General features: G+C 51.1%; 1 protein-coding gene across 2 annotated transcripts in view; it reads right to left on the minus strand.

Annotated features, from left to right (window-relative positions):
• Positions 1 to 20,710, minus strand: part of LOC142467830 (transcription factor COE3-like) — a 259,166-nt gene that overhangs the window by 229,874 nt on the left and 8,582 nt on the right. The gene's annotated exons all lie outside the window — the stretch shown is intronic.

The raw sequence follows: 20,710 nt of genomic DNA on the forward strand, positions 1-20,710 counted from the left end.
CCAAGGTCAAAGAATGGGTCTCCGGAGCCGAACCGCAGCTCTGGGGACACCCTGCTTCCGGGGATACTTACCTCAGCAGCCTGAGGTATACTTCACGTGAACCAGCAGGAGACTCCAATCCCCAGGAAGGAGGCCCCCTGCTGGTGAAAGGGCACAGGGCAGTTGTCGGTTATGGAGGTGATGGCAATGACTCCTGGGGGAGGGGGGGTCTCGTTTGCAGCTGAGTACTCACTGCTGTATATGATGCATTTTTAGATTGTTATTCACCCCAAATGAGTTACCCACACAAGCAACTGCAAAATTAAAAGAAACAGGATATCGGCTCTGCTAAAAAAAACAGTTTAAAAAGGAGTGAAAAAAACAAAGGCTCAGCTGTTACAAGACGTGGATTTAAAGATACTTCTTCCCGGGGGAATTTCACCTATTATGTTTTATTTTAATGTCCCTGGCTAATTGCAGCTCGCCTCTAATTAACCTGCTGCTGACACAGGGCCCCGGAGAGAGGCGCACGTTACACCTTGTTGTTTTAGAAAAACAGGTGTTCTCCAACTTCGGAATAAAGGGCGCAGCTCAACTTAGCCACTTATATCCGAGTATCAATCGCCGCACCCGCAGGAGTCGAAATGCGCCGGCTGCGTTTTGGAGCAAATAAAAGCAGATTATTTATGTATTATTTATGACCCGCTTTCCAAAGACTTCAAGCGGCAAAACTGGGGCGGTGAGACCTCCCCGGAAAACAACAAGCGTGATCTTCTTTGATAAATCTGGCGCTGTCCCCCGCGGCCCCCCAAGTTGCGTCCCGGTTTTTTAAGGCGACAGATAACGGATCGATATCTCCTCTTTGTAGTAGAAAGCTGATGGACAACCGCTGGTCTGTTTTATCTGCTGCTTCTGGGAGCTGGAGAAAGGTGTTAAATCCGTTACTGAAAGGTGACACTGTGCGCTCATTTGCATGTCATTACCCAGAATCCCTGGCTGCAGTGGAAGCACTGTTTGCTAAGAGATAATGGGGCAGGGCAGGGCAGGGTCAGAGACGCGTGAATGTGCAGGCACGGCGGGATTTTTTTATATGCTGGTAAATGTAACACAGATCATTAGGGAGGAAGGTTGTCCCACGAACATGGATCCAGTTTCACGAGGCTGTTTAACAGTCTCTTGGCTGTAAAACTAGCAGCAAAACAGGACCAGATTTAGCAAGGAAGAGACATTGAATGTGTTTCTGTGATAAATCTGGTGCAGTTTGTTTGCTCCTTTATTGATTCAGTTTCACAGCAACGAGACTGCAATACGCCCCCCCCCCCCCCCCGAGATCTCCGGGGTCACAGCAGCGAGACTGCAATACACGCCCCCAAGATCTACGGGATCACAGCAGCGAGACTGCAATACACGCACCTCCCCCCCCCCCCGAGATCTCCGGGATCACAGCAGCAAGGCTGCAATACACGCACCTCCCCCCCCGAGATCTCCGGGGTCACAGCAGCGAGACTGCAATACGCCCCCCCCCCGAGATCTCCGGGATCACAGCAGCGAGACTGCAATACACGGCCCCGCGAGATCTCCGGGATCACAGCAGCAAGACTGCAATACACGCACCTCCCCCCCCCGAGATCACAGCAGCAAGACTGCAATACACGCCCCCCCCCCCCTGAGATCTCCGGGATCACAGCAGCAAGACTGCAATACACGCACCTCCCCCCCCCCCCCCCGAGATCACAGCAGCGAGACTGCAATACACGCACCTCCCCCCCCGAGATCTCCGGGATCACAGCAGCAAGACTGCAATACACGCACCTCCCCCCCCCCCACCGAGATCTCCGGGATCACAGCAGCGAGACTGCAATACACGCACCTCCCCCCCCCCGAGATCTCCGGGATCACAGCAGCAAGACTGCAATACACGCCCCACCCCCCCCCCCCCCTGAGATCTCCGGGATCACAGCAGCGAGACTGCAATACACGCCCTTCCCCCCGCCCCAAGATCTCCGGGATCACAGCAGCGAGACTGCAATACACGCACCTCCCCCCCCCCCGAGATCTCCGGGGTCACAGCAGCGAGACTGCAATACACGCACCCCCCCCCCCCCCGAGATCTCCGGGATCACAGCAGCAAGACTGCAATACACCCCCCCCCCCGAGATCTCCGGGGTCACAGCAGCGAGACTGCAATACACCCCCCCCCCCCGAGATCTCCGGGATCACAGCAGCGAGACTGCAATACACGCACCCCCCCCACCCGAGATCTCCGGGATCACAGCAGCAAGACTGCAATACAACCCCCCCCCCACCCCCCGAGATCTCCGGGATCACAGCAGCCAGACTGCAGTACAACCCCCCCCCCCCTGAGATCTCCGGGATCACAGCAGCGAGACTGCAATACATGGTCCCCGAGATCTCCGGGATCACAGCAGCAAGACTGCAATGCACGGCCCCCGAGATCTCCGGGGTCACAGCAGCGAGACTGCAATGCACGGCCCCCGAGATCTCCGGGGTCACAGCAGCAAGACTGCAACACGACCCCGAGATCTCCGGGATCACAGCAGCGAGACTGCAATAAACGGCCCCCGAGATCTCCAGGATCACAGCAGGAAGACTGCAACATGCCCCTGAGATCTCCGGGGTCACAGCAGCGAGACTGCAACACGCCCCCGAGATCTCTGGGATCACAGCAGCGAGACTGCAACACGCCCCCGAGATCTCTGGGATCACAGCAGCGAGACTGTAATACACGCCCCCGAGATCTCCGGGGCCACAGCAGCGAGACTGCAACACGTCCCCGAGATCTCTGGGATCACAGCAGCGAGACTGCAACACGCCCCCGAGATCTCTGGGATCACAGCAGCGAGACTTCAACACGGCCCCAAGATCTCTGGGATCACAGCAGCGAGACTGCAACACGCCCCCGAGATCTCTGGGATCACAGCAGCGAGACTGCAATACATGCCCCCCGAGATCTCTGGGATCACAGCAGCGAGACTGCAATACATGGCCCCCAGGATCACAGCAGCGAGACTGCAATACATGCCCCCCCCCCCGAGATCTCCGGGGTAAGAGCTACTATAAAAGGGTTGCGATGCACGGATATTTATGCCTGTGCCAAATGTATGGATAGTGTTGCACAAGTGTCTCTCCTGTTGCACAAGTGTCTCTCCTGTTGCACAAGTGTCTCTCCTGTTGCACAAGTGTCTTGCACTGGAAACAGATGGTTACTCAGGGGATTTGACTCCCGAGCATACTCTATACTATCGACTCTATACGTTTTGTTACCTGCCTCTGCCGTATCACCTGTGACCTGCCTCTGCCGTATCACCTGTTACCTGCCTCTGCCGTATCACCTGTTACCTGTCTGCTGTATCACCTGTTACCTGCCTCTGCCGTATCACCTGTTACCTGCCTCTGCCGTATCACCTGTTACCTGCCTCTGCCGTATCACCTGTTACCTGCCTCAGCCGTATCACCTGTTACCTGCCTCTGCCGTATCACCTGTTACCTGCCTCTGTCGTATCACCTGTTACCTGCCTCTGCCGTATCACCTGTTACCTGCCTCTGCCGTATCACCTGTTACCTGCCTCTGCCGTATCACCTGTTACCTGCCTCTGCCGTATCACCTGTTACCTGCCTCTGCCGTATCACCTGTTACCTGCCTCTGCCGTATCACTTGTTACCTGCCTCTGCCAAATCTCCATCACCTGTTACCTGACTTTGCTGTATCACTATCACCTGTCAGCTGTATCTACCGTATCACTATCACCTGTTACCTGTCTCTGTCGTATCACCATCACCTGTTACAGTGCCACGGAAAATAATACAGCACCACGGAATATAATACAGCACCACGGAAAATAATACAGCGCCACAGAATATAATACAGCGCCACGAAATATAATACAGCACCAAACAATATAATACCACGCCACGGAATATAATACAGTGCCACGGAATATAATACAGTGCCACGGAATATAATACAGTGCCACGGAATATAATACAGTGCCACGGAATAAAATACAGCGCCACGAAATATAATACAGCGCCACAGAATATAATACAGCGCCACGGAATGTAATACAGCGCCACGGAATATAATACAGCGTCGCGAAATATAATACAGCACCACGGAATATAATACAGCACAACGGAATAAAATACCATGCCACTGAATATAATACAGCACCACGGAATATAATACAGCACAACGGAATAAAACACCACACCACGGAATATAATACAGCGCCACGAAATATAATACAGCATCAAAGAATATAATACCACGCCATGGAATATAATACAGCGCCACGGAATATAATACAGCACCACAGAATGTAATACAGCGCCACAGAATGTAATACAGCGCCACGAAATATAATACAGCACCACGGAATATAATACAGCACAACGGAATAAAATACCACGCCACGGAATATAATACAGCGCCACATAATATAATACCATGCCACGGAATATAATACAGCGCCACGGAATATAATACAGCGCCACGAAATATAATACAGCACAACGGAATAAAATACCACGCCACTGAATATAATACAGCGCCACGGAATATAATACCACGCCACGGAATATAATACAGCACCACGGAATATAATACAGCACAACGGAATATAATACAGCACAACGGAATAAAATACCACGCCATGGAATATAATACAGCACAACGGAACACAGCAGTGTGTGTGATGCACAGGATAACAGCAGTGTGTGATGCACAGGATAACACAGCAGTGTGTGTGATGCACAGGATTACACAGCAGTGTGTGTGATGCACAGGATAACTGCAGTGTGTGTGATGCACAGGATAACACAGCAGTGTGTGTGATGCACAGGATAACTGCAGTGTGTGTGATGCACAGGATAACACAGCAGTGGGTGTGATGCACAGGATAACACAGCAGTGTGTGTGATGCACAGGATAACTGCAGTGTGTGTGATGCACAGGATAACACAGCAGTGTGTGTGATGCACAGGATAACTGCAGTGTGTGCGATGCAGGGGATAACACAGCAGTGTGTGTGATGCACAGGATAACACAGCAGTGTATGTGATGCACAGAATAACAGCAGTGTGTGTGATGCACAGGATAACACAGCAGTGTATGTGATGCACAGGATAACAGCAGTGTGTGTGATGCACAGGATAACACAGCAGTGGGTGTGATGCAGGGGATAACACAGCAGTGTATGTGATGCACAGGATAACACAGCAGTGGGTTTGATGCACAGGATAACAGCAGTGTGTGTGATGCACAGGATAACACAGCAGTGTGTGATGCACAGGATAACAGCAGTGTGTGTGATGCACAGGATATCACAGCAGTGTGTGTGATGCACAGGATAACACAGCAGTGTGTGTGATGCACAGGATAACAGCAGTGTATGTGATGCACAGGATAACAGCAGTGTGTGTGATGCACAGGATATCACAGCAGTGTGTGTGATGCACAGGATAACAGCAGTGTGTGTGATGCACAGGATAACAGCAGTGTGTGTGATGCACAGGATATCACAGCAGTGTATGTGATGCACAGGATAACAGCAGTGTGTGATGCACAGGATAACACAGCAGTGTATGTGATGCACAGGATAAAACAGCAGTGTGTGTGATGCACAGGATAACACAGCAGTGTGTGTGATGCACAGGATAACAGCAGTGTGTGTGATGCACAGGATAACACAGCAGTGTGTGTGATGCACAGGATAACAGCAGTGTGTGTGATGCACAGGATAACACAGCAGTGTGTGTGATGCACAGGATAACACAGCAGTGTATGTGATGCACAGGATAACACAGCAGTGGGTTTGATGCACAGGATAACTCAGCAGTGGGTGTGATGCACAGGATAACACAGCAGTGTATGTGATGCACAGGATAACACAGCAGTGTATGTGATGCACAGGATAACACAGCAGTGTATGTGATGCACAGGATAACACAGCAGTGTGTGTGATGCACAGGATAACACAGCAGTGTGTGTGATGCACAGGATATCACAGCAGTGTGTGTGATGCACAGGATATCACAGCAGTGTGTGTGATGCACATGATAACACAGCAGTGTGTGTGATGCACAGGATAACAGCAGTGTGTGATGCACATGATAACACGGCAGTGGGTGTGATGCACAGGATAACAGCAGTGTGTGTGATGCACAGGATAACAGCAGTGTGTGTGATGCACAGGATAACACAGCAGTGTGTGTGATGCACAGGATAACAGCAGTGTGTGTGATGCACAGGATAACACAGCAGTGTGTGTGATGCACAGGATAACAGCAGTGTGTGTGATGCACAGGATAACACAGCAGTGTGTGTGATGCACAGGATAACACAGCAGTGTGTGTGATGCACAGGATAACACAGCAGTGTGTGTGATGCACAGGATAACAGCAGTGTGTGTGATGCACAGGATAACACAGCAGTGTGTGTGATGCACAGGATAACAGCAGTGTATGTGATGCACAGGATAACAGCAGTGTGTGTGATGCACAGGATAACAGCAGTGTGTGTGATGCACAGGCTAACACAGCAGTGTGTGTGATGCACAGGATAACAGCAGTGTGTGTGATGCACAGGATAACACAGCAGTGTGTGTGATGCACAGGATAACACAGCAGTGTGTGTGATGCACAGGATAACACAGCAGTGGGTTTGATGCACAGGATAACTCAGCAGTGGGTGTGATGCACAGGATAACACAGCAGTGTGTGTGATGCACAGGATAACACAGCAGTGTGTGTGATGCACAGGATATCACAGCAGTGTGTGTGATGCACAGGATATCACAGCAGTGTGTGTGATGCACATGATAACACAGCAGTGTGTGTGATGCACAGGATAACAGCAGTGTGTGTGATGCACAGGATAACACAGCAGTGTGTGTGATGCACAGGATAACAGCAGTGTGTGTGATGCACATGATAACACGGCAGTGGGTGTGATGCACAGGATAACAGCAGTGTGTGTGATGCACAGGATAACAGCAGTGTGTGTGATGCACAGGATAACAGCAGTGTGTGTGATGCACAGGATAACACAGCAGTGTGTGTGATGCACAGGATAACAGCAGTGTGTGTGATGCACAGGATAACACAGCAGTGTGTGTGATGCACAGGATAACACAGCAGTGTGTGTGATGCACAGGATAACACAGCAGTGTGTGATGCACATGATAACACAGCAGTGTGTGTGATGCACAGGATAACAGCAGTGTGTGTGATGCACAGGATAACAGCAGTGTGTGTGATGCACAGGATAACACAGTAGTGTGTGTGATGCACAGGATAACAGCAGTGTGTGTGATGCACAGGATAACACAGCAGTGTGTGTGATGCACAGGATAACAGCAGTGTGTGTGATGCACAGGATAACACAGCAGTGTGTGTGATGCACAGGATAACACAGCAGTGTATGTGATGCACAGGATAACACAGCAGTGTGTGTGATGCACAGGATAACACAGCAGTGTGTGTGATGCACAGGATAACACAGCAGTGTGTGTGATGCACAGGATAACACAGCAGTGTGTGTGATGCACAGGATAACAGCAGTGTGTGTGATGCACAGGATAACAGCAGTGTGTGATGCACAGGATAACACAGCAGTGTGTGTGATGCACATGATAACAGCAGTGTGTGTGATGCACAGGATAACACAGCAGTGTATGTGATGCACAGGATAACACAGCAGTGGGTGTGATGCACAGGATAACACAGCATTGTGTGTGATGCACAGGATAACACAGCAGTGGGTGTGATGCACAGGATAACACAGCATTGTGTGTGATGCACAGGATAACACAGCAGTGTGTGTGATGCACAGGATAACACAGCAGTGTGTGTGATGCACAGGATAACAGCAGTGTGTGATGCACAGGATAACACAGCAGTGTGTGTGATGCACAGGATAACACAGCAGTGTGTGTGATGCACATGATAACAGCAGTGTGTGTGATGCACAGGATAACAGCAGTGTGTGTGATGCACAGGATAACACAGCAGTGTGTGTGATGCACAGGATAACTGCAGTGTGTGTGATGCACAGGATAACACAGCAGTGTGTGTGATGCACAGGATAACACAGCAGTGGGTGTGATGCACAGGATAACACAGCAGTGTGTGATGCACAGGATAACATAGCAGTGGGTGTGATGCACAGGATAACACAGCAGTGTGTGTGATGCACAGGATAACATAGCAGTGTATGTGATGCACAGGATAACACAGCAGTGTGTGTGATGCACAGGATAACACAGCAGTGGGTGTGATGCACAGGATAACACAGCAGTGTGTGATGCACAGGATAACATAGCAGTGGGTGTGATGCACAGGATAACACAGCAGTGTGTGTGATGCACATGATAACACAGCAGTGTGTGTGATGCACAGGATAACACAGCAGTGTATGTGATGCACAGGATAACACAGCAGTGGGTGTGATGCACAGGATAACACAGCAGTGTGTGTGATGCACAGGATAACACAGCAGTGGGTGTGATGCACAGGATAACACAGCAGTGTGTGTGATGCACAGGATAACATAGCAGTGTATGTGATGCACAGGATAACACAGCAGTGTGTGTGATGCACAGGATAACACAGCAGTGTATGTGATGCACAGGATAACACAGCAGTGTGTGTGATGCACAGGATAACACAGCAGTGGGTGTGATGCACAGGATAACACAGCAGTGGGTGTGATGCAGGGGATAACACAGCAGTGTATGTGATGCACAGGATAACACAGCATTGTGTGTGATGCACAGGATAACACAGCAGTGGGTGTGATGTAGGGGATAACACAGCAGTGTATGTGATGCACAGGATAACACAGCAGTGTGTGTGATGCACAGGATAACAGCAGTGTGTGATGTAGGGGATAACACAGCAGTGTGTGTGATGCACAGGATAACAGCAGTGTGTGTGATGCACAGGATAACACAGCAGTGTGTGTGATGCACAGGATAACAGCAGTGTGTGTGATGTACAGGATAACACAGCAGTGTATGTGATGCACAGGATAACACAGCAGTGTGTGTGATGCACAGGATAACACAGCAGTGGGTGTGATGCACAGGATAACAGCAGTGTGTGTGATGCACAGGATAACACAGCAGTGTGTGTGATGCACAGGATAACAGCAGTGTGTGTGATGCACAGGATAACACAGCAGTGTGTGTGATGCACAGGATAACACAGCAGTGGGTTTGATGCACAGGATAACACAGCAGTGGGTGTGATGCACAGGATAACACAGCAGCGTATGTGATGCACAGGATAACACAGCAGCGTATGTGATGCACAGGATAACACAGCAGTGTGTGTGATGCACAGGATAACACAGCAGTGTGTGTGATGCACAGGATATCACAGCAGTGTGTGTGATGCACAGGATATCACAGCAGTGTGTGTGATGCACATGATAACACAGCAGTGTGTGTGATGCACAGGATAACAGCAGTGTGTGTGATGCACAGGATAACACAGCAGTGTGTGTGATGCACAGGATAACAGCAGTGTGTGTGATGCACATGATAACACGGCAGTGGGTGTGATGCACAGGATAACAGCAGTGTGTGTGATGCACAGGATAACAGCAGTGTGTGTGATGCACAGGATAACAGCAGTGTGTGTGATGCACAGGATAACACAGCAGTGTGTGTGATGCACAGGATAACAGCAGTGTGTGTGATGCACAGGATAACACAGCAGTGTGTGTGATGCACAGGATAACACAGCAGTGTGTGTGATGCACAGGATAACACAGCAGTGTGTGATGCACATGATAACACAGCAGTGTGTGTGATGCACAGGATAACAGCAGTGTGTGTGATGCACAGGATAACAGCAGTGTGTGTGATGCACAGGATAACACAGTAGTGTGTGTGATGCACAGGATAACAGCAGTGTGTGTGATGCACAGGATAACACAGCAGTGTGTGTGATGCACAGGATAACAGCAGTGTGTGTGATGCACAGGATAACACAGCAGTGTGTGTGATGCACAGGATAACACAGCAGTGTATGTGATGCACAGGATAACACAGCAGTGTGTGTGATGCACAGGATAACACAGCAGTGTGTGTGATGCACAGGATAACACAGCAGTGTGTGTGATGCACAGGATAACACAGCAGTGTGTGTGATGCACAGGATAACAGCAGTGTGTGTGATGCACAGGATAACAGCAGTGTGTGATGCACAGGATAACACAGCAGTGTGTGTGATGCACATGATAACAGCAGTGTGTGTGATGCACAGGATAACACAGCAGTGTATGTGATGCACAGGATAACACAGCAGTGGGTGTGATGCACAGGATAACACAGCATTGTGTGTGATGCACAGGATAACACAGCAGTGGGTGTGATGCACAGGATAACACAGCATTGTGTGTGATGCACAGGATAACACAGCAGTGTGTGTGATGCACAGGATAACACAGCAGTGTGTGTGATGCACAGGATAACAGCAGTGTGTGATGCACAGGATAACACAGCAGTGTGTGTGATGCACAGGATAACACAGCAGTGTGTGTGATGCACATGATAACAGCAGTGTGTGTGATGCACAGGATAACAGCAGTGTGTGTGATGCACAGGATAACACAGCAGTGTGTGTGATGCACAGGATAACTGCAGTGTGTGTGATGCACAGGATAACACAGCAGTGTGTGTGATGCACAGGATAACACAGCAGTGGGTGTGATGCACAGGATAACACAGCAGTGTGTGATGCACAGGATAACATAGCAGTGGGTGTGATGCACAGGATAACACAGCAGTGTGTGTGATGCACAGGATAACATAGCAGTGTATGTGATGCACAGGATAACACAGCAGTGTGTGTGATGCACAGGATAACACAGCAGTGGGTGTGATGCACAGGATAACACAGCAGTGTGTGATGCACAGGATAACATAGCAGTGGGTGTGATGCACAGGATAACACAGCAGTGTGTGTGATGCACATGATAACACAGCAGTGTGTGTGATGCACAGGATAACACAGCAGTGTATGTGATGCACAGGATAACACAGCAGTGGGTGTGATGCACAGGATAACACAGCAGTGTGTGTGATGCACAGGATAACACAGCAGTGGGTGTGATGCACAGGATAACACAGCAGTGTGTGTGATGCACAGGATAACATAGCAGTGTATGTGATGCACAGGATAACACAGCAGTGTGTGTGATGCACAGGATAACACAGCAGTGTATGTGATGCACAGGATAACACAGCAGTGTGTGTGATGCACAGGATAACACAGCAGTGGGTGTGATGCACAGGATAACACAGCAGTGGGTGTGATGCAGGGGATAACACAGCAGTGTATGTGATGCACAGGATAACACAGCATTGTGTGTGATGCACAGGATAACACAGCAGTGGGTGTGATGTAGGGGATAACACAGCAGTGTATGTGATGCACAGGATAACACAGCAGTGTGTGTGATGCACAGGATAACAGCAGTGTGTGATGTAGGGGATAACACAGCAGTGTGTGTGATGCACAGGATAACAGCAGTGTGTGTGATGCACAGGATAACACAGCAGTGTGTGTGATGCACAGGATAACAGCAGTGTGTGTGATGTACAGGATAACACAGCAGTGTATGTGATGCACAGGATAACACAGCAGTGTGTGTGATGCACAGGATAACACAGCAGTGGGTGTGATGCACAGGATAACAGCAGTGTGTGTGATGCACAGGATAACACAGCAGTGTGTGTGATGCACAGGATAACAGCAGTGTGTGTGATGCACAGGATAACACAGCAGTGTGTGTGATGCACAGGATAACAGCAGTGTGTGTGATGCACAGGATAACACAGCAGTGTGTGTGATGCACAGGATAACAGCAGTGTGTGTGATGCACAGGATAACACAGCAGTGTATGTGATGCACAGGATAACACAGCAGTGTGTGTGATGCACAGGATAACACAGCAGTGGGTGTGATGCACAGGATAACAGCAGTGTGTGTGATGCACAGGATAACAGCAGTGTGTGTGATGCACAGGATAACAGCAGTGTGTGATGTAGGGGATAACACAGCAGTGTGTGTGATGCACAGGATAACAGCAGTGTGTGATGCACAGGATAACACAGCAGTGTGTGTGATGCACAGGATAACAGCAGTGTGTGTGATGCACAGGATAACACAGCACTGTATGTGATGCACAGGATAACACAGCAGTGTGTGTGATGCACAGGATAACACAGCAGTGGGTGTGATGCACAGGATAACAGCAGTGTGTGTGATGCACAGGATAACACAGCAGTGTGTGTGATGCACAGGATAACAGCAGTGTGTGTGATGCACAGGATAACACAGCAGTGTATGTGATGCACAGGATAACACAGCAGTGTGTGATGCACAGGATAACACAGCAGTGTGTGTGATGCACAGGATAACACAGCAGTGTGTGTGGTGCACAGGATAACATAGCAGTGTATGTGATGCACAGGATAACACAGCAGTGTGTGTGATGCACAGGATAACACAGCAGTGTATGTGATGCACAGGATAACACAGCAGTGTGTGTGGTGCACAGGATAACACAGCAGTGGGTGTGATGCAGGGGATAACACAGCAGTGTATGTGATGCACAGGATAACACAGCATTGTGTGTGATGCACAGGATAACACAGCATTGTGTGTGATGCACAGGATAACACAGCAGTGGGTGTGATGCACAGGATAACACAGCAGTGTATGTGATGCACAGGATAACACAGCAGTGTGTGTGATGCACAGGATAACACAGCAGTGGGTGTGATGCAGGGGATAACACAGCAGTGTATGTGATGCACAGGATAACACAGCATTGTGTGTGATGCACAGGATAACACAGCATTGTGTGTGATGCACAGGATAACACAGCAGTGGGTGTGATGCACAGGATAACACAGCAGTGTATGTGATGCACAGGATAACACAGCAGTGGGTGTGATGCACAGGATAACACAGCAGTGGGTGTGATGCAGGGGATAACACAGCTGCTGCTGTGTGTCCCCTGCGGCAAAGCGTGCGCATTAACGGCTGCTACATCTGCAGACTGTAAGCTCTTCGGAGCAGAGACTCCTTTCTGTCTGTAGCGCTTATTCCAAATATGTCTCGTATTATCTTGTCCTGTATTACTGCTGTGACGCGCTGACTACCTGGATGTGCTATACAAATAAACATACACATACAGCACACACGGACTCTGGGTAAGGACATGCACATGTGTGTTACTTTTTAGCTTCCAATCCCTTTTAATGATGGCTGTCTCAGGGGGGGGGGGGGGGGTTTCCGGAGCCTGCAGTACTGTGTAACGTAGCAGGGAGAAGATTCAGGAGAATATCCTTATGCTCCGGTGATGCGATTACCCAGAATCCCTTTCTGCACTGTATGACATGACAATGGAATGCATGAAGCGGGACTGCAGGCCGGCGGAAGAGGCGCGCATACTCGCGTGACTTGCAATATTTAATGTACAGGTGGCACACGCGATATCGCACCCGCTGACACGGAGCGGCGGATGTGACATAACGTGTGGGCTCCGCTCTCTTTTTGTGCACTGCCATTCCTGCTGAGCGAGGGATTCTCCCGCCGCCACCGCCGCGTCTTATTCACGTAAAGCAGTAACACCGCGCGCTGCGTCATTCTCATACTTCCGGGAAATCAAACGCTTTGGGATTTTGGGATTTGTCAAAAAATGACGGGGGAAAAAAAACCTGAAAATCCGTCCGTCTGGCAATAATTCGGATTTCCCGCACATGTGAAAATGTGTTTACTCAAGCTTCGGATTATTCCGGACCCCCCCTTAGCGCGCCCAGCCTTGTAATATATTGTTATGTGTTTGTATAGCGCCAGCACACGCTGCCGGGCGGTACAGTGATGTATATTACAATGAATGGCTTACAAGTAAGGACGGACATGCGCACACAGACACAGAAGGCAATGAGCGCCCTGATCCGGAGCCTCAAGAGGGAACGAGGGACAATGCTGACACAAAAGGTGGAACGGAGTATAGATCAGGATGGAGTATGGTGCCGCCGCACAGCTTATCCCATCTAGGTTTGAGGGTGTGGATAATAGGGTGTGTATATATATATATATATATATATATATATATATATATATTTAGAGAGAGAGCGAGAGCGAGAGAGCGAGACAGAGATAGTGAGAGAGAGTGAGAGAGAGAGTGAGAGAGAGTGAGAGAGTGAGGGAGAGAGAGAGGGAGTGAGGGAGAGTGAGGGAGAGGAAACGCATACGGCATTTGGAATTCCAGTAATGTTTCTGTACGGTTTTATTGCATGAAAGCTTGTTTTCTTTATACTGGACTTGGCACCGTAACAATCACTAAATACTCATACAAATTCACACAAATCTTCTGGGTTATTTGCCAGTCTCAATGAAAAAAATGATAATAATCTTTCTGGATTAAATACAGAAACATTCAAATATAAATGACTTTGCGTACAGTACACACGTGTGTAACAGGGTACTACGGGTACTACGGCTATCTGGGTATCAGTGCAGCCGGGTAACAGGGTACTACGGTTATCTGGGTATCAGTGCAGCTGGGTAACAGGGTACTACGGCTGTCTGGGTATCAGTGCAGCCGGGTAACAGGGTACTACGGTTATCTGGGTATCAGTGCAGCTGGGTAACAGGGTACTACGGCTGTCTGGGTATCAGTGCAGCTGGGTAACAGGGTACTACGGTTATCTGGGTATCAGTGCAGCTGGGTAACAGGGTACTACGGCTGTCTGGGTATCAGTGCAGCTGGGTAACAGGGTACTACGGCTGTCTGGGTATCAGTGCAGCTGGGTAACAGGGTACTACGGCTGTCTGGGTATCAGTGCAGCTGGGTAACAGGGTACTACGGCTGTCTGGGTATCAGTGCAGCTGGGTAACAGGGTACTACGGCTGTCTGGGTATCAGTGCAGCTGGGTAACAGGGTACTACGGTTATCTGGGTATCAGTGCAGCTGGGTAACAGGGTACTACGGCTGTCTGGGTATCTGTGCAGCCCGGTAACAGGGTACTACGGCTGTCTGAGTATCAGTGCAGCCGGGTAACAGGGTACTACGGCTGTCTGGGTATCTGTGCAGCCGGGTAACAGGGTACTACGGTTATCTGGGTATCAGTGCAGCCGGGTAACAGGGTACTACGTCTGTCTGGGTATCTGTGCAGCCGGGTAACAGGGTACTACGGCTGTCTGAGTATCTGTGCAGCCGGGTAACAGGGTACTACGGCTGTCTGAGTATCTGTGCAGCCGGGTAACAGGGTACTACGGCTGTCTGAGTATCTGTGCAGCCGGGTAACAGGGTACTACGGCTGTCTGGGTATCAGTGCAGCCGGGTAACAGGGTACTACGGCTGTCTGAGTATCTGTGCAGCCGGGTAACAGGGTACTACGGTTACCTGGGTATCAGTGCAGCTGGGTAACAGGGTACTACGGTTATCTGGGTATCAGTGCAGCTGGGTAACAGGGTACTACGGCTGTCTGGGTATCTGTGCAGCCGGGTAACAGGGTACTACGGTTACCTGGGTATCAGTGCAGCTGGGTAACAGGGTACTACGGCTGTCTGAGTATCTGTGCAGCTGGGTAACAGGGTACTACGGTTATCTGGGTATCAGTGCAGCCGGGTAACAGGGTACTACGGCTGTCTGAGTATCTGTGCAGCCGGGTAACAGGGTACTACGGTTACCTGGGTATCAGTGCAGCCGGGTAACAGGGTACTACGGTTACCTGGGTATCAGTGCAGCCGGGTAACAGGGTACTACGGCTGTCTGAGTATCTGTGCAGCCGGGTAACAGGGTACTACGGTTACCTGGGTATCAGTGCAGCCGGGTAACAGGGTACTACGGTTATCTGGGTATCAGTGCAGCCGGGTAACAGGGTACTACGGTTATCTGGGTATCAGTGCAGCCGGGTAACAGGGTACTACGGCTGTCTGGGTATCTGTGCAGCCGGGTAACAGGGTACTACGGTTATCTGGGTATCAGTGCAGCCGGGTAACAGGGTACTATGGCTGTCTGGGTATCTGTGCAGCCGGGTAACAGGGTACTACGGTTATCCGGATATCAGTGCAGCCGGGTAACAGGGTACTACGGTTATCCGGGTATCAGTGCAGCCGGGTAACAGGGTACTACGGTTAACTGGGTATCAGTGCAGCCGGGTAACAGGGTACTACGGCTGTCTGAGTATCTGTGCAGCCGGTAACAGGGTACTACGGCTGTCTCAGTATCTGTGCAGCCGGGTAACAGGGTACTACGGCTGTCTGAGTATCTGTGCAGCCGGGTAACAGGGTACTACGGTTACCTGGGTATCAGTGCAGCCGGGTAACAGGGTACTACGGTTATCTGGGTATCAGTGCAGCCGGGTAACAGGGTACTACGGTTATCTGGGTATCAGTGCAGCCGGGTAACAGGGTACTACGGCTGTCTGGGTATCAGTGCAGCTGGTATCAGGGTACTACGGCTGTCTGGGTATCTGTGCAGCCGGGTAACAGGGTACTACGGTTATCCGGGTATCAGTGCAGCCGGGTAACAGGGTACTACGGCTGTCTGGGTATCTGGGTATCTGTGCAGCCGGGTAACAGGGTACTACGGCTGTCTGGGTACCTTTGCAGCCACGAGATCTGAATACTTTTACACCAAGTTATTATATTATTATATTATTTATTACATTATTATATGTTGAACGTCCCCTACACATGATCTGGCTGCAGTGTCCTGAGGGGAGACTGCAAACCTCGCCCCTATACATTATTCTTATTGGCCATATAGCTGCTAATGGCCACTGAGAAGTAGTTTCTATAATACTGTGTATCAGGGGAGCCTAAGTTAATTAAAAGGAATCGTATTTTATGACATATATATATATATATATATATATATATATATATATATATATATATATATATATATATATATATATACACAACAGAAAACTTTGTTTGTTTGCTGTGCCTCTGGGCAATCTGATTGGTCCGTCAGTCTGTCACTCCGCCTCTGGCCAATCTGAATTGTCTGTGGCCTGGCCCTGCCCCCCCCCCCTCTCATTGGCCTGCGTGGTTCGCTGACCACACCTACCCCACTGGCACACTCTCAGCCACCTCAGTTACCATGCGCTGCCGCGTGCCACCCCCCCCCCCCAACACCCCCCCTCACCCTTCACCCGACCCGCCGCCTCGCACACACCCCGTGCATTGTGGTGCCGTGCTGCTCCACCGGCACCACAAGATGGGGGGGGGGGGGACAGGCCAGTGGCAGCCGCGGTGCGGCTGACTGTCCCCTGGGGCGGGCGGACCGTTACCCCTTGGCGCGCACTTCCCTCTCGCCGCGGGACATGCCAAATTGTGGGGGGCTGATGTGGCCCCCGGGCCGTAGTTTGGAGACCCCTCACATAGTGCAATATTCTGTTCCAGTTTCCCCCCGGATTTTGCAGGAGACCCTTCAACTGCAAGCTCACCCCTACTTCATTAGGGGGGTTCAGTAACCACAACACAATGCTATCTACAGACGTACTCAGCCTCTCGCTGTATGACACAGTCCCAGTCGTCACTTAGAATGTAAGCTCTTCGGGGCAGGGACCCTTCCTTTCCATTTCTACGTTCCTATTTCTTGCTCTTTTTCTGCGTGGGATGTATGATATAGTTCGCTGTTTCGTGTCCTCTTTACGGCTAAACCCGGGTAACTATCAAAACCGCCCCACGACAGGAAAAACAAGATGGCGGCAAACACCGAACTAAAGGCGCTCGCATTTGCTGTGGTGTTGCGTACGCGGTTCGAGCAAATAACACAACGTTTCGGGGACGCGGCCCCTTCCTCAGCCAGAGAACCCTTTGTAAGATAAAGATATACAGCCATGCGGGCGGGTGTGGCAGGCGCCCCTGGCAGGACAGGGTTAATACACAGGGCGGTGTGCGATGTCCCCCCGCTCACTGCCAGGCGGCCGGGGTCAGACCGGACATTATGGGGTCTGCGCAGCGAGGTGACAGTGGTGCAATTCTGTGGCAATTCTGCGGCACACACCTGGAAAACAGCCTGCTGCTTTTCAACAGAATAACTTTCTTTCTAACATCTGCTGCGGGTGTGTGTGCCCGGGATGGGACCGTGTTATCACTTAATACCCAGACCCCCGTGTGTTTATACAGCGGTTATCCCAGGCTGCGGGTGTGTGTGCCCGGGATGGGGCCGTGTTATCACTTAATACCCAGACCCCCGTGTGTTTATACAGCGGTTATCCCAGGCTGCGGGTGTGTGTGCCCGGGATAGGACCGTGTTATCACTTAATACCCAGACCCCCGTGTGTTTATACAGCGGTTATCCCAGGCTGCGGGTATGTGTGCCCGGGATGGGGCCGTGTTATCACTTAATACCCAGACCCCCGTGTGTTTATACAGCGGTTATCCCAGGCTGCGGGTTTGTGTGCCCGGGATGGGGCCGTGTTATCACTTAATACCCAGACCCCCGTGTGTTTATACAGCGGTTATCCCAGGCTGCGGGTGTGTGTGCCCGGGATGGGACCGTGTTATCACTTAATACCCAGACCCCCGTGTGTTAATACAGCGGTTATCCCAGGCTGCGGGTATGTGTGCCCGGGATGGGGCCGTGTTATCACTTAATACCCAGACCCCCGTGTGTTTATACAGCGGTTATCCCAGGCTGTGGGTGTGTGTGCCCGGGATGGGACCGTGTTATCACTTAATACCCAGACCCCCGTGTATTTATACAGCGGTTATCCCAGGCTGCGGGTGTGTGTGCCCGGGATAGGACCGTGTTATCACTTAATACCCAGACCCCCGTGTGTTTATACAGCGGTTATCCCAGGCTGCGGGTTTGTGTGCCCGGGATGGGGCCGTGTTATCACTTAATACCCAGACCCCCGTGTGTTTATACAGCGGTTATCCCAGGCTGCGGGTATGTGTGCCCGGGATGGGGCCGTGTTATCACTTAATACCCAGACCCTGTGTGTTTATACAGCGGCGGTTATCCCAGGCTGTGGGTGTGTGTGCCCGGGATGGGACCGTGTTATCACTTAATACCCAGACCCCCGTGTGTTTATACAGCGGTTATCCCAGGCTGCGGGTGTGTGTGCCCGGGATGGGACCGTGTTATCACTTAATACCCAGACCCCCGTGTGTTTATACAGCGGTTATCCCAGGCTGCGGGTTTGTGTGCCCGGGATGGGACGTGTTATCACTTAATACCCAGACCCCCGTGTGTTTATACAGCGGTTATCCCAGGCTTCGGGTGTGTGTGCCCGGGATGGGACCGTGTTATCACTTAATACCCAGACCCCCGTGTGTTTATACAGCGGTTATCCCAGGCTGCGGGTATGTGTGCCCGGGATGGGGCCGTGTTATCACTTAATACCCAGACCCCCGTGTGTTTATACAGCGGTTATCCCAGGCTGCGGGTGTGTGTGCCCGGGATGGGACCGTGTTATCACTTAATACCCAGACCCCCGTGTGTTTATACAGCGGTTATTCCAGGCTGCGGGTGTGTGTGCCCGGGATGGGGCCGTGTTATCACTTAATACCCAGACCCCCGTGTGTTTATACAGCGGTTATCCCAGGCTGCGGGTGTGTGTGCCCGGGATGGGACCGTGTTATCACTTAATACCCAGACCCCCGTGTGTTTATACAGCGGTTATCCCAGGCTGCGGGTGTGTGAGCCCGGGATGGGGCCGTGTTATCACTTAATACCCAGACCCCCGTGTGTTTATTTCTGCAGCGGTTATCCCAGGCTGCGGGTATGTGTGCCCGGGATGGGACCGTGTTATCACTTAATACCCAGACCCCCGTGTGTTTATACAGCGGTTATCCCAGGCTGTGGGTGTGTGTGCCCGGGATGGGACAGTGTTATCACTTAATACCCAGACCCCCGTGTGTTTATACAGCGGTTATCCCAGGCTGCGGGTTTGTGTGCCCGGGATGGGGCCGTGTTATCACTTAATACCCAGACCCCCGTGTGTTTATACAGCGGTTATCCCAGGCTGCGGGTTTGTGTGCCCGGGATGGGGCCGTGTTATCACTTAATACCCAGACCCCCGTGTGTTTATACAGCGGTTATCCCAGGCTGCGGGTGTGTGTGCCCGGGATGGGACCGTGTTATCACTTAATACCCAGACCCCCGTGTGTTTATACAGCGGTTATTCCAGGCTGCGGGTGTGTGTGCCCGGGATGGGGCCGTGTTATCACTTAATACCCAGACCCCGTGTGTTTATACAGCGGTTATCCCAGGCTGCGGGTGTGTGTGCCCGGGATGGGACCGTGTTATCACTTAATACCCAGACCCCCGTGTGTTTATACAGCGGTTATCCCAGGCTGCGGGTGTGTGTGCCCGGGATGGGACCGTGTTATCACTTAATACCCAGACCCCCGTGTGTTTATACAGCGGTTATCCCAGGCTGCGGGTGTGTGAGCCCGGGATGGGGCCGTGTTATCACTTAATACCCAGACCCCCGTGTGTTTATTTCTGCAGCGGTTATCCCAGGCTGCGGGTATGTGTGCCCGGGATGGGACCGTGTTATCACTTAATACCCAGACCCCCGTGTGTTTATACAGCGGTTATCCCAGGCTGCGGGTGTGTGTGCCCGGGGTGGGACCGTGTTATCACTTAATACCCAGACCCCGTGTGTTTATTTCTGCAGTGGTTATCCCAGGCTGCGGGTATGTGTGCCCGGGATGGGGCCGT

Source organism: Ascaphus truei, chromosome 1, assembly GCF_040206685.1.
Source record: "Ascaphus truei isolate aAscTru1 chromosome 1, aAscTru1.hap1, whole genome shotgun sequence".
NCBI lineage: Eukaryota > Metazoa > Chordata > Amphibia > Anura > Ascaphidae > Ascaphus > Ascaphus truei.